Raw genomic sequence first — 14,601 nt, forward strand, 5'->3', positions numbered from 1 at the left:
AGCCCTAACCATGGCTCAGCTCACCTGTGTTTGATTAGTGGCTTGGGTGACAGAGAGCAAAAGAGAGGGATGGGAATGCCCATCCTGGGAGTGAGGGTGCTCATTGATGATGCTTCATAAGGTGAGGTTTGGTCAGTACAGGAGAGTTATCCTCAAATATAGTCAATGAGCATGGGGATGGGGAAAGGGAAAGCAGGTAGGGAATATAAAAAGAAACTCACCAGGAAGGAAGCACAGATGGCAGAGCTCCCAGGGTACCTTTAGGATCCATGACTGTATCCACAAAATCAAATAAATGGCTTGCACTTCATGGAGAGAGCAAAAATACCTATATTAAAGATTAAAAGACAGACCAGTTTTGGCCTAAAACAGGCCCCTTTATCAATGTAAAAATAAAACAGAAGGAACTCTCTTTTAAACCATTAAGGCACCTAAAGAACCAATAGGAAGAAACATAAATAATTCATTAGATCAGACAGTCACCTAAAGATACAAGAATATATCATCACAATTGAACAGCCCTGTTAGCACCAAAAATAGTAAAATTATAAATGAAAACAATTATAAATACAGACAAAAATGATGCATTAATCAGTGCAAGTTATAAATGTTAAGTAAAATAAAACTCACTGGATACACACGGCATGTAACTCTTTAGAAAAAAATGATAGCGCTTTCGCAGAGTCCTCTCTGCTTCATCAACTATAAATGTTCATCTAAATCTGGTGGAAATAATCCAGCAAGTCTAATTATCCAAGCTTTTTCTTTTCCATTTAATAGCTCATGCCATCTGGTTTTAATACATTTCTGTCCACCCACTCTGTCAATAATCTTCTTGCACTTCTTTCGGCTGTTCCCGTTAGGGGTCACCACAGTGGATCATCTGTTTCCATTTCTTCCTGTCCTCTGCATCTTGCTCTGTTACACCACCCACCTGCATGTCCTCTCTCACCACATCCATAAACCTTATCTTAGGCCTTCTTCTTTTCCTGTTACCTGGTAGCTTCATCCTTAGCATCTTTTTCCCAATATACTCAGCATCCCTCCTCAGTACATATCCAAACCAACGTAATCTTGCCTCTCTGGCTTTGTCTCCAAACCTTCCAACCTGGACTGACCCTCTAATATACTTATTCCTAATCCTGTCTACCCTTGTCACACCCAGTGCAAATCTTAACATCTTCAACTCTGCCACATCCAGCTCAAACTCCTGCCTTTTTGTGAATGCCACTGTCTCCAACCCATATAACATAGCTGGTCTCATTACCCTCTTGTAGATCTTCCCTTTCACTCTTACTGGTACTCGTCTGTCACAAATCACTCCTGACACTCTTCTCCACCCACTCCATCCTGCCTGTACTCTCTTCTTCACCTCTCTTCCACACTCACCGTTACTCTGAACTATTGATCCCAAGTATTTAAACTCATCCACTTTCGCCACCTCTACGCCTTGCATCCTCACCATTCCTCTATCCTCCCTCTCATTCACACACATATATTCTGTCTTAGTCCTGCTGACCTTCATTCCTCTTCTCTCTAGAGCATATCTCCATCTCTCCAGGGTCTCCTCCACCTGTTCCCTACTCTCATTACAGATCACAATGTCATCTGCAAACATCATAGTCCACGGGGACTCCAGTCTGATCTCATCTGTCAACCTGTCCATCATCATTGCAAATAATAAAGGGCTCAGAGCTGATCCTTGATGCAACTCCACCTCCATCTTAAACGCATCCATCACTCCCACCGCAGACCTCACCGCTATCAGACTAACCTCGTACATATCCTGTACCACCCTTACATAATTCTCTGACAATCCTGACTTCCTCATACAATACCACAACTCCTCTCTAGGCACCCTGTCATATGCTTTCTCTTAAGTCTACAAAAACACAATGCAACTCCTTCTGGCCTTCTCTGTACTTCTCCATCAACACTGTCAGAGCAAACATTACATCTGTAGTGCTCTTTCCCATTTATACTTTTCCCAATTATACTGCTGATCACTAATCATCACGTCCCTTCTTAACATAGCTTCCACTAGTCTTTCCCATAACTTCATGCTGTGACTGATCAATTTAATCCCTCTGTAGTTACTACAGCTCTGCACATCACCCTTATTCTTAAAAATCAGTACCAAAACACTTTTTCTCCATTCCTCAGGCATCCTCTCTTTTTCCCAAATTTCATTAAACAATCTGGTTAAAATTTCCACTGCCATTTCACCTAAATACCTCCGTGCTTCCACAGGTATGTCATCTGGACCAACAGCCTTCCCATTCTTCATCCTCTTTATAGCTATCCTTACTTCCTCCTTGCTAATCCATTGTACTTCATGATTCGCTATCCCTACATCATCCAACCTTCTCTCCCTCTCATTCTCTTCATTCATCAACCCCTCAAAGTACTCTTTCCATCTCCTCAATACACTCTCCTCGCTTGTGTGTATGTTTCCCTCATTATCCTTTATCACCTTTACCTGCTGCACATCTTTCCTAGCTCAGTCCCTCTGTCTAGCCAATCGGTACTGGTCCTTTTCTCCCTCCTTAGTGTCCAACCTATCATACAACTCTTCATGCGCCTTATCCTTAGCCTTCGCCATCTCTCTCTTTGCCATGCACCTCATTTCCTTATACTCCTGTCTACTTTCTTAATCTCTCTGACAATCTTCTTTGCCAACCTCTTTCTCTGTATACGCTCCTGTACTTCCTCATTCCACCACCATGTCTTCTTGTCATCCTTCCTTTGTCCAGATGTCACACCAAGCACTTTCCTAGTAATCTCCCTTACTAGCTCTGCTGTAGTTACCCAGCTACATTATTATTATTGACCCACTGTCAATAATAATAAACCTAAAGCTGGCTTGATTATGAACCAGAGTGTGTTTATAAAGAGGATTAGTAAGGACTTTATTTTGTATATTACTGAAATGTTCTGAATTGCGTAATTTCATAGGCCTAGATGCTTGTCCAATATAGAATACAGAGCAATTACAGACCGCCAAATAGAAGATCCAGTCACTACTGCAGTTGGTCATAACCTTAACTTCAAAAACCTGCGATGTGTTCTTCCTACTAAATTCCTTGGTTTTAACCATGTTTACACAAACTGCAGTGTCCACAAGGGAAGCACCCCATCAATGTTGTGCCATCAAGTATATGTTGAATTTTGAATTAGACCGGGGGTGTCACTTATAAAAACTAAAGTGTCCCCCTAGGGTAATCCCCTTACAGAAAGAAAAGGCACATCTATCATCCAATATTTGTCCAAGATGTTCATCTGCTAACAAAATGTCCCAATGCCTCTGTATGAGATTAACAAAATGGTGGGCATTTCTGCCAAAAGTAGTTATGAACCTAATCTTGTTGTCAGTCTTGGGGCCATGGTGTTGGTAAATCAACAAATTTCATCTGGGTATCTTATTAACCTTATCCTTAGCTTGTAATAGACAAGTTAGAGAGTATCCCCGTTCTATGAACCTGTACAAGATCTTCTTCCTTTGAACATATTTGCCTAATGCGCATGTATTGTGATTTAGGGATATTTCTGATAATATGTCTTGGATGACAGCTGGATGCATGTAATAAAGAATTGGAGTGGAAAGGTTTTCTATATACCAAACTCCTGAGGGTACCATCCTCCTGCTTGCTCACTAAAGCATCAAGGGAGGAATAGACTTCCTATCAAAATTAATTGTAAAATGGCTCCCCCATTTGTTCTCATTCAAATGTTGAACAAATTCCACCAAATATAGAATGTCAGATTTCCAAATCATCCAGCAGTCATCCAAGAACCGCCTCCAAATGTCAATTTCTTCAATATAGATATTATGAACCCTGTCATAAATCATGATGTGTTCAAAATACCCCATGAAAAGTTCAGCATAGATGGGGGCAAAAGAGGCTCCCATAGCTGTATCCTTCATTTGTTTTATTTGATGTTTTCATGGACTTTGGGCCTTTGCACTTGCCGTTCAGGTGAAGGGTTTGCTTACATTTCATCTATCCACAAAATGCCAGAAAACTCTAGGGATATGAGGATGGCTGGTAGACTCAGCATAGAAGTGAAGCACTGGGGGCTGGGCCAGTACCATGAGGTCTGGGGGACCAAATACAATGAAAGCATCACATAGAGATTTATAGCACACTGTTGAGACAAAGTTAAATCTTTTTTTATATTTTATCAGACAATGTCATAGACTGCAGAAAAGGAACAATATTGTTTGTAAATGAGCTGACAGGTCTGAGTACTACCTATTATGAATGATGTAAACTACTTTGCAACACTCTTAAACTTGACAGTATTTACTCAATTTTCAAAGGGCATTCTAACCTAAATTCCACCACAGCTTCAATCAAAATTATCCTTGCACTGATATTTCAGAATAAGACCCTATGACAACCTCACTTTTATATTATTTTGTACAGCTTAATACCTTTACAGAAAGTAGACAAATGAATCTCACTGATAGGACCCATGAGTTCAAAATAGGTGAGGCCACCTACACCAAGTGACTGGTCACTAGTGGATTCCCCCAGGACTCTGTACAGAGTCTGCTCCTTTTTTGCATATATTTCTCTGAAATGGAAGCAAATAATAATGGTTTATGGCTGATTAAGTTTGCAAATGATTGCAGGTTGCACCCCTGCAGACACTAGCATTCTTCATGAAGGTCCATCTCTGAATAACAAATGATGCCAAAGTCATGGTCTTAAAATCAGTGCTAAGAAATGCATAGTTGCACCCATTGGGAGGTCAACCACCCTGGCTAATTATCCATGTTGATAATACACCCGAAAGAGTTGTCTCAATGGTCAGGGATCTGGGTACGCACATAGACAGTAGCCTTACCTTTACCTGCCTTATGCACCACACCTTAAAGCCCTTTCCCTTTTCCCTCTACTCTGTCTCTTCTAGATTGCTGAGGGGTGATCTATGCTTGACTTACAAGGCATCCGCAAACCACACACTTATAAACCTTCTACATATTTGTAAGTAAAGAGTACCAGAAATCCAGGGTCTATGGACCTGAATTTTGTCTGTGACTTAAACAGAACATGTTGAAAAGACAGAGATGTGTCCCACAGACTGATCCTGTAAAGGAAAAGGCTTCCCATTCATGAGAAGCTGAGTTCATCTATTACCCAGTTTAAGTGCAACAAAGACCAGTGGATGGGGAATAAGAAATGTACACCAGTATTGGCACTCATGTCCCTTATGGACAGAGGTGTCTTATAAATGCCTGGCTCTCAATGTCCTAGTCCGATATGGGACACTGTTATTCTTTTGGGAAAAATTGAGAAGTCCTAGAAATGCCCATCTTGTCATCAGCCTAGTAACAATCTATGAATCTCAAATATGTGTATGCCCTGCAGAGTACACACAATATGCCTGTTTGGATATTGCAATTGAAAATGATAGACAATACTAATTTTATAGGAAAAGAGCATTTTGTTCCTCATTTCATAAGAACACCTAAATAAAATGATTCTCATACATATACGGGGCCCATTATTATATCAAATTTCTCCAAAAAATATATCAAGACCCTCAGATACAAAATGCATTTAGCCGGTTGCTCAAGCTGTAAGACACACACACACACACACACACACACACACACACACGCACACATACCTTCTTGTAATGTAGTTTACTACCCATGACACTAATTGACGGTGGGAGGGGTGATACACTCAGTGACTAAAAAAAATTGTATTCAGAAGAAATTTTTGCATCTGATTAAATGAGAAAACAGTGAAATATTATTCAGACCACTGTTGTATTGAGAGTACTGAACCAAACTTCACCACAGCACCCCAGTGAAAACCAAATGTAATGTAAAATGTCAGACCTTGCAGCAAAGGCACAGAAACTAAAGCCCCAGGGGACATTCACTGAAAGGCTATCCAGTGATGGCAAACCTTTTGTGCCAGGAGGTTTTGACACACCAAACCCAAGTTAATTCAATGCACTTCACATGAGCAATGAATGCAAAAGCAGTGTCTTTGGTAACTCGGAGTTGATTGCGGACGCGGCATCCAAAAAATCATGGCGTGTCATCTTTGACAAGTGTGTCATAGGTTCTCCACCACTGAGCTATACATTTGTCTCTCTTTGAAATTTCATTGCAAATCATTTACTTACTTCTGACATACTATGTTGCTGTTTGACATACATTGTCGCCACTCTAAAAAGCAATATCAATAATCATGCCAAAGTGATCATGTAACTGCCATCAGCTTTTATACATTACTTGACATGAAAAATTATACCCACATTCTCTACAGTTTTAATTTCTACTTGTGAAGAAAATGGAAGCCATCATCCTGCCCCAATGTTAACGGCCACAGAAATTTAATAAAAATAAATAAATGCAAAGTGTATCTGTGCTGTAGATAATGTATATTGTTTCCACTGCCCATAAATCAATCTTGTTTTCTGCTATTAAAAGTGAAAGCACACCCAGTTACAGCAATGGACTTCAACTTAAATCACTGATACACTACGCTTGGTTCACACTTTCCTCCAAGACACAGCACTGGTCACTTTAATGAGAACTGCATCTGCCTGCCATTTCCTTTCTTTCACTGTTTGCATCCCATAACATGGGACACCACATACCTTTAACAATATGGAACATACAAGCAAAATACAGAACATTTACTCAAGTTCATCTAGGAAGCTCATGGCACGGTAAATAAAATAACTATTTTCACATACTTACAACACATTATTTTGAACTCATACAATTCAGCATTTGCAGTGGCTATTGGGGCTCATTCAAATATAGGACAGAGTCTTTCAGTGTGTGTAACACTATGGAAAATGAAAGTTTTAACACTCAAATTCATATGCTGTAGAACATCACTCTAATTAGGTAAAGCTGAAAGCCATTCTACCTAATGATCCTCCTACAAACAGCCATTTTTGGATACCAGCTGTTATTGCCAAAAGCAGAAAAAAAAAAATCCAGCAATATATTTAATGTTACTACTTCAGCAATGAAGGTGCAGCTGCACACAGCCTACCACAGCACTCAAACTATAAGGTCAAGAATCGGGGCAAACCCAAAAAACATGGGCAGACAAAGGCTCAAAATCATGAGTAGATTTTAAATATTGGTCTTATATATTTAATTACTAATATAACAGACAACAAGTTTTGCCTTAGCAAGCATCTCCCAAAGGATACAAAGTCTGGAACTCATAAGTTTGTCATTTTGTGACTGCAGTGCACCAAAATTTACCATAAGCCATACATTTTACAAGAAAAATTTCATAAATATGACAGAAAAATCTAGGTCAGTTGAGAACTACATTCTCTACACATACACACATAACCATCATTTACAACCATGTATATGACTGTGTACCTGAGATATCATCTGAAGATCAAATGAATGAATAACTGCATTGCAACTCACTGCTACAAGAACCATACAGTGTCACCCACTGCAACATTATCTGCCCTTTCAACGTCTTAGCTCAGGAAACAGAAACAAAAACTCAAAATCCAGAACAGATTTTAAGTATTTATCTTGTACAAGTAGAATGCTTTCAGAATAACAAGCTTTGCATTAGCAAACATTTTCTGAAGGATATGAAAAGTGAACCTCATATGTCTGTTGTTATTTAATTACTGCAATCCACAACAACTTGCTAGAAAGCCACAAATACTGCAGGGAACAGATTAAAATACTAATCAATTTATTTGCCCTAGAATTCTGGACAAAGCCAAACAATGGGGGTACAGATTTAAATTATAATTTTATCTGTTAATCAGAAAACACACACTTGACTACAGGACACAGTTCATTAACAGCTCATAGCCTTAAGTGTCTGAAAACTATAATACAAATGTTATAAAAACAACAGGTGTTGCTTGGACATCCATTTTATACACAATAAGAACTACAAAAACTCTAATGACTGGCATTATTGACTGACTGTAAATCTTTGCCATTTACCAGAAAAGGGAAAAAAAGTTAATAAGGGCATGGGCATAAATGTGAGGCAAAAAAGATTTAAGAAACAGTCTACTGTAGTTTGAGTAATAATTAAACAGTTGGCAAGCACCACCTCTAACCTTCTACTCTACACCATCCAAGTAATGTATGCATTTCTGCAGATGTCAGCTTAGTATCACAAGGGAAAACAGTGCAGCAGTTATCAGAAAACCAAAGAAAGGTAGACTAAAAGCAGTTCATAACTGCAGTGTTGAGGAATCTCGTCAGTTACAGGACCCATTTTTAACACCTCACTAAAATACAGATAATGTAACTAAGCAACATAAAAAAGGATGTGTGAATAACAGAATGCCATTTGATAATGTAAGGCATGCAATAAAACATTAATTAACCAAGATGATAGTGAATATATGATTCAAGGAGCTTGTACTACTCACAAAGGGTATGAAGTCTGAAACTCAAATGTCTGTTAATAAGACAAGTGAAGGTTAATGAAGACAGGTGAAGACTGCCAGGCTAGCCAGATAGAATTTTGTAGATAATTCTGTCATTTGTAAATATTAATGTAAGCCACAGGCTTGTTCTCTTAGATGTGGAAAGACTGCATTGGATATTGAACTGCAAAAATGTAATAGCACTCTGCTGTAAGAAAGCTAAGTCAAGCATTTCATGACTGTCTTTGATGTTAAAATTCAGAGCCGATATGTCTAGAAGGAGGCACCCTGCCTATTGTTTTAAGGCCAGAGTTTGCATGCATAAATGTCCTTTATGGCTTTGCTTCCTGACCAAGAATAATAAAGAATGTAGCCTGTTAGCCTGGGAACCCCAGGAAAGTTTGAAGAATGATGTAATGTGAATCAGGACTGTGATGTCAATTTAAACAGAGAGAATCAGAGAGCATTAAGCATTTTTGTCTTGAACATCCAACTCATCAGCACTCTGCCTGTGTTCTATATGTACATTGTTTTAGTTTTCTCTTAGAAATAGCTAGGAACTAGGAAGATTAGATTGTGTTTTTCTGTGAAGTCGGAACTTTACTACTGTATTATTTTAAAGGGACAATCCCAGCGTTTCTTTGTTTACATTCTGCAGTGTTTACCTTGAGCAGTGTGTAGTTCTGAGCATGCTCGAGACTTGTCTGTGTAGGGTAGGGGGAGGGTTACCTACAGGAAGCTCCAGCCTTTTAATCACAGTCCTTTTTTTCCTGATCTACTCACATCACCTTTTCGGTTGAGCCATTCATTATTTTAGCTTGTGGCTTGTTATTTTCAAAGAAAGTTATCTTATAAATGTTTGAATGATCTGCCTTCTCCTGACTTCTAGTTTCTGTGGAAAGGATCAGTAAACAGAGTTATTCAGTCTTTTTTGAGATGTTAATTAGCTTAGCCAGTGGCTTTTGTCTTCATCATATAATAGATTTTATTACCTGCTGCTACTTCTGTAGAAAGCATGCGTGATTTAACTCACAAACACCAGTACATGGAGTTCTCTATTCCTTGCATTTCATCTTATTTGATGCCTACTTTGGAATCCACACTGAATGCATTTTGTAGTGCAGGCATTGCATCTTGCTAAATTACTGGATTTGTTCATTGTCAGTTTCATTTACTCTATGTATTTTAACAATCTGTGCAGTTTTTCCAATTCAAAATTAGAATGAAAGCATTTCATAATGTGTCTGGTAGTACCATTCTCCAAAGAAGTATTATATATTTTTTTCTGTTACTTCCACTTGACCTTTTTTTTTTCGTGCTGAGTTATTTCCATATAACTGCAGCCTGTTCATAGGTTCATAGGTAGGTACTAGGCTATCTGCCCGAAGGCATTTATAAGCCTAGCTTTAGCTGCCCCCTTAGATTAATTCCCTGTGCCTCTGTCCAGCACAGCCACTGAAGTGATCCCCAAGGTCAGCTTTCTGTTCCCCATCCAGGGCGTGAAACATCTGCCCTACACAGATATGCTAAAAGGCCTGTCCCTCTTGATGAATGTACGGGAGATAGGAAATTCACCCCAGGGATCACTTCTGTGGCTGTGCTCGACAGTGGCACATGAAAATAATTTTCTTGGGTGGCAAAAGCCAGGGTACCTTTTGGCTAGGCTTATATAGGCCCTAGGGCCAATAGCCTAGTACCTACCTATGAACCTATGAACTTCATGTTGATCAGGATCAAATGCAGGAATGGTTAAGGACAGGTGACTTCAACACAAAAGATGAAAGGTTAATATTGGCAGCCCAAGATAGTGGGCTACATACACATTGGTTTACAAGGTCCATTGAACAAGTGGGAGAAACAGACAAATCTAGGTTTTGTAAAACAGAATTGGAAACAGTTGCACAACTTGTTGCTGGTTGTGACATACTAATGGTAGAAGGACTGTATACTGAAAGGTATAATGATGTGGCAAGACTCTTGCACTGGGCATTATGCACACATTATAATATTGAAGGAGATGACAAACACTGGAAACATGAGCCACAAAGCATCATACAAAATGAAGTCTACATCACATGGGATCACCCATTGCTAACAGTTCAAAAGATAGGTGCGAGAAAACCAGATACAGTGGTCCATGAAAAGAAAACAAAAGTAGCATTGATCATTAAAATTGCTACACCCAGTGACTACAGTGTCTTGCGTACAGAGAGACACAAATTCATATAATATCAGGATTTGCAAGCAGAAACAAGAGGAATGTGGAAGAAAGATACCCAGACAGTTCCAATAGTAGTAGGAGCATTGAGCAGCATTTTATCTTCTCCAAGGATGATGCCACAATATGAATAAAAGATGACTGACTTTAAATAATTGGCTTAGTTTCTGGTGTCATTCTAAGTGGGTGCAGTATTTGTCAGCATGGAAAGAGATGGTCAACAGACCACGCTGCTTTGTCAGGGATGGTCTACACCTCTCCCCTCTAGGCTTTTGAATGTTAGCTAAAACATTGTCTTCACCCATAGTGCCTTTTTAAGCAATGCCAAACTGAAAGTACTTCTGACATAGCAAATAAAAACCAAGAAAATCTAAAGGTGTTACTGCTCAATGCTCTGAGTCTAAACAAAAAAACTCCACTCCCTAGAAGCTCTCTTTACCCTACAGAATGCTGAAGTCTGTGTGGTCACTGACACATGGTTTAAAGCTGCAGAGAGCACACCAGAAGAGCAAGGTTATAATGCCTTCCACACATTTAGGTCAGCTGCTTCAAAGGCAGGGACTAAAGGTAGAGGTGTCTTTATTTACATCAAAAATAAATACTGTAATGCCTTCCCTGGTAAGGTCAGACCACAAAATGGTCTCCTTTGAAGTAAAAATAAAACCTTGACCCCCAGCTATACCTGGAATATTCAGGAACTATTTTAAGGCTAACCTCCTGCTATTAAGTGAGAACCAGGCAAAATGTCAAGCCCCCATAAACCTTGAGAACACTGCTGCCTATGCAGAACTGTTCACAGACATCCTGTACAAGCATCTATGGGTATATATAATAGATATGTGCACTGATTCCGATGTTCATAGGAGACTTCATAGACTTTTCTCCAATATGTATCCATAATGTATCGCATAAAGGCAGCTGTACCCACCAGGAAGAAGTACAGATCTAACTCAAAAAAAAGCTACCCTGGTGGAATCACAAAATCAATCGGTTGCATAACAGGAGAAAAAAATCATGGCAAAAATTAGGAGGTGCAGCATCCAGCAGGATAAAAGCACTCTCATCAAACTAAACAAACAACTCAGAGGAAAAATAAAGACTACAAAAGCCAAATCTGAGGTAAGTTTGGCATCCCCAGGCCAAGGATAACCACAAAGCATTCTTTAGCTATGTCCCCAACCTAAAAGGCAGTACACAATTGTGTGCAGAGCTTATTGTAAATGGAGCCACCTATACTGAGACAAAAGATATAGCAAACCTCCTGGCTGATAAATTCAGCTCCAACTTTACCCCTCTCTCCCCCTCATGCTTACTGAAGGAAATATCCTCAAATATAACTCCCCCTGCTTTCATTAGTGAGCAGTTCCTTAATGCTCTCTCCAAGACCAATAACACTGCATCAGTGGGCCCAGACAATATCCCTGGATGCCTTCTAAATAGCATGAAACATAACCTAACAGGGCCTCTGCAATTACTATTTAACTACAGAAAGCTGTAAAGCAACTGAGACAAGACGTGTCACCGTTAGAGTATAAAGTATGGAAGACGGAACAGATCAATAAAAAATCTCAGAAAGATAGATGTGATAAAAGCAATGTGCAGTATCGGAACAGATCTGGATCTAGTGTGTACTATCACAAATAATAAACTGAAATATCAGCATAGGCTGTAAAACTAAGAATATATGCAGATAAAACTAAAGGAAAATTAAAAAATAAGCAATTTATTGATGACCCAAAAAAAGTTTTATAGAGAAGTGGGAAACAAGTAAACACCACCAAAAAAAGAAAAAATCTATACATTTTGGAGAAATATCTATGAAATCTTGTGGAACACAACAAATATGCTAAATGGATAGAAGAAGGAAAATAGAGAATAAGAATTTGAAATGTACAGGATATGAAATGGGATGAAGTAACAGCTAGAGAGACTGAAACAAAGTTAAGAAAAGCCTCTAATTGGAAATCTCCAGACCCAGATGCAGTACCTAACTTCTGGCTAAGAGTATTAACATCTTTACAGGAGGATTTAGCCATGACTAAGAACTATTTATATGAGCACTCTGAACAGACACCAGCCTGGTTAACAGGAAAAACAATACTCATACTTAAGAGTGAACCTGCAAGCTATCCTAAAAACTATAGACCAATAGCTTGCCTTCCGACGATGTATAAACTACATACTGGAACTGATGCCAACAAGTGTTTATAGTAATTTAGAAGAAAACTCAATCATGGCAATAGAACAAAAGTATAATAAAAAAGTCATATGGAACAAAGAATCATTTGCTGTTAAATAAAGTCATAATGGAGAACTGTAAAAAGGGGAAGAATCTCTAGGGCCATTAGCCTAACAGCCTCTCATGAACATTGGAATCAGTACACATATCTGTTATATATACCCACAGACGTGCGCGCACACACACACACACACACACACACACACACACACACACACACACAAACGATGAGGTCAACGTGATGTAGCTTAAAATTCAGCTCATTGTGTGTAAACCTCATGGGGCCACAATACTGTTGTTTAGCCTAGCAAAAGTGGGGTGTTATGGTAGTAGATAACACATTTGCTGGAAGCTAACAAAGCAAGTATCGGTCAGGGGGTGCCAGGAAAGGCAGTGATTCCTGGAATGTAATATGAACCATACTACATATTCCATCTCCATAACCTGTTCTGTTATCTCAGACATAGTACCTCCCTATATTTCAAATGTCGATCACACACACAGTACCAACCCTACATTCCAAATGTCATTACCACATAGCCATAATAATGCATATCAGCATTATCCTCCTTCCACCACATTGACTTCTGTTTTCCTGAACATGTGTCTGAAACACTAATCTGCTTGTTTTGACCTTCTTTGCAATTGAAGCTGCTTTGACATCTGCAATGATGTCATCATTTCATTCATGTGTCCCACGGTGTGCATCCAACCATTATCTAAGTCACTTCATGCCCATCACCTCCACCTTCCTTAATTGCTCAGCCTTTGCTGCCCAGGTTTCTGTACCATAAAGAAGTCCTGGTCATAATGTGGGTTTGGGCACCTTACTTTTCAGCTTCTTTGACATTATTCTGTCTCTCACACACACACACACACTCTCACACTCTGTTCCATTTGGCTGCAGCCCCCTCTGATTCTAGCTTTGTCCCCCAACCCTTTCAGACTTGCCTTCTCCTCAACAACCCTTCACAGATACTTGAAACTGTTTTCGTGTTCTGTTATCTTCCCTTCAGTTACAATTTTCTGCTTCTTCTGATTTCTCCATTTGCTGCTATGACAACTGTCTTGTCCATAATCAGTTGCATTCAACGTGACTTCAGTTTTGTATTCACACCCTGATCATTTGCTGAACTTCTTGTTCACAGTCTGCTTGTAATGATACATCATCTGTGTACATCAGCTTTGTTGACTTGTCCCCTCCAACCAGTTTGTTGCTGTAGTCCATCACCAGTATAAACAACAGTGAGCTCAGAGCTCAGCCTTGATGCACACCCAACCCCACTGGGAACTCCTCTGCAAATCCGAATACTGTTAGTATTTGTGCCATTGGGTCCTTCCACATAGTCTGCACTATTTATATCAGTGTTTCAAGGGTGAAATCAGCTTTGTCAGAAGCTTAATGCAAGTCTGGGAATGCTTATTTGGATTCGGGAATGCTTATTTGGATTCCTTCCTCATCTGGGAATCCTTCCTCATCATTAGCTTCTTCTTCACTATCTGTCTCACTGCCATCACTAGAGTGACCATCCTACTTCCTGATCTGAACACAAACTGCTCACTTCTATACTGCCTGCAACTGTGAATGTGTAAGGTAATGAAAACAATCAACACCAGGGAACTTGATGTGAGATTATATGAGACTGCTTTCCTCTTGGCTATCACCTCAGCCAGAAGGGTTTCAGAACTTCACGCACTGATGGCCACTAAGCCCTTCATTATCTTCCATGCAGACATGGTC

Source organism: Protopterus annectens, chromosome 10.part0 (genome assembly GCF_019279795.1).
Source record: "Protopterus annectens isolate FY-2018-M chromosome 10.part0, PAN1.0, whole genome shotgun sequence".
In the NCBI taxonomy this organism is placed as follows: domain Eukaryota; kingdom Metazoa; phylum Chordata; order Ceratodontiformes; family Protopteridae; genus Protopterus; species Protopterus annectens.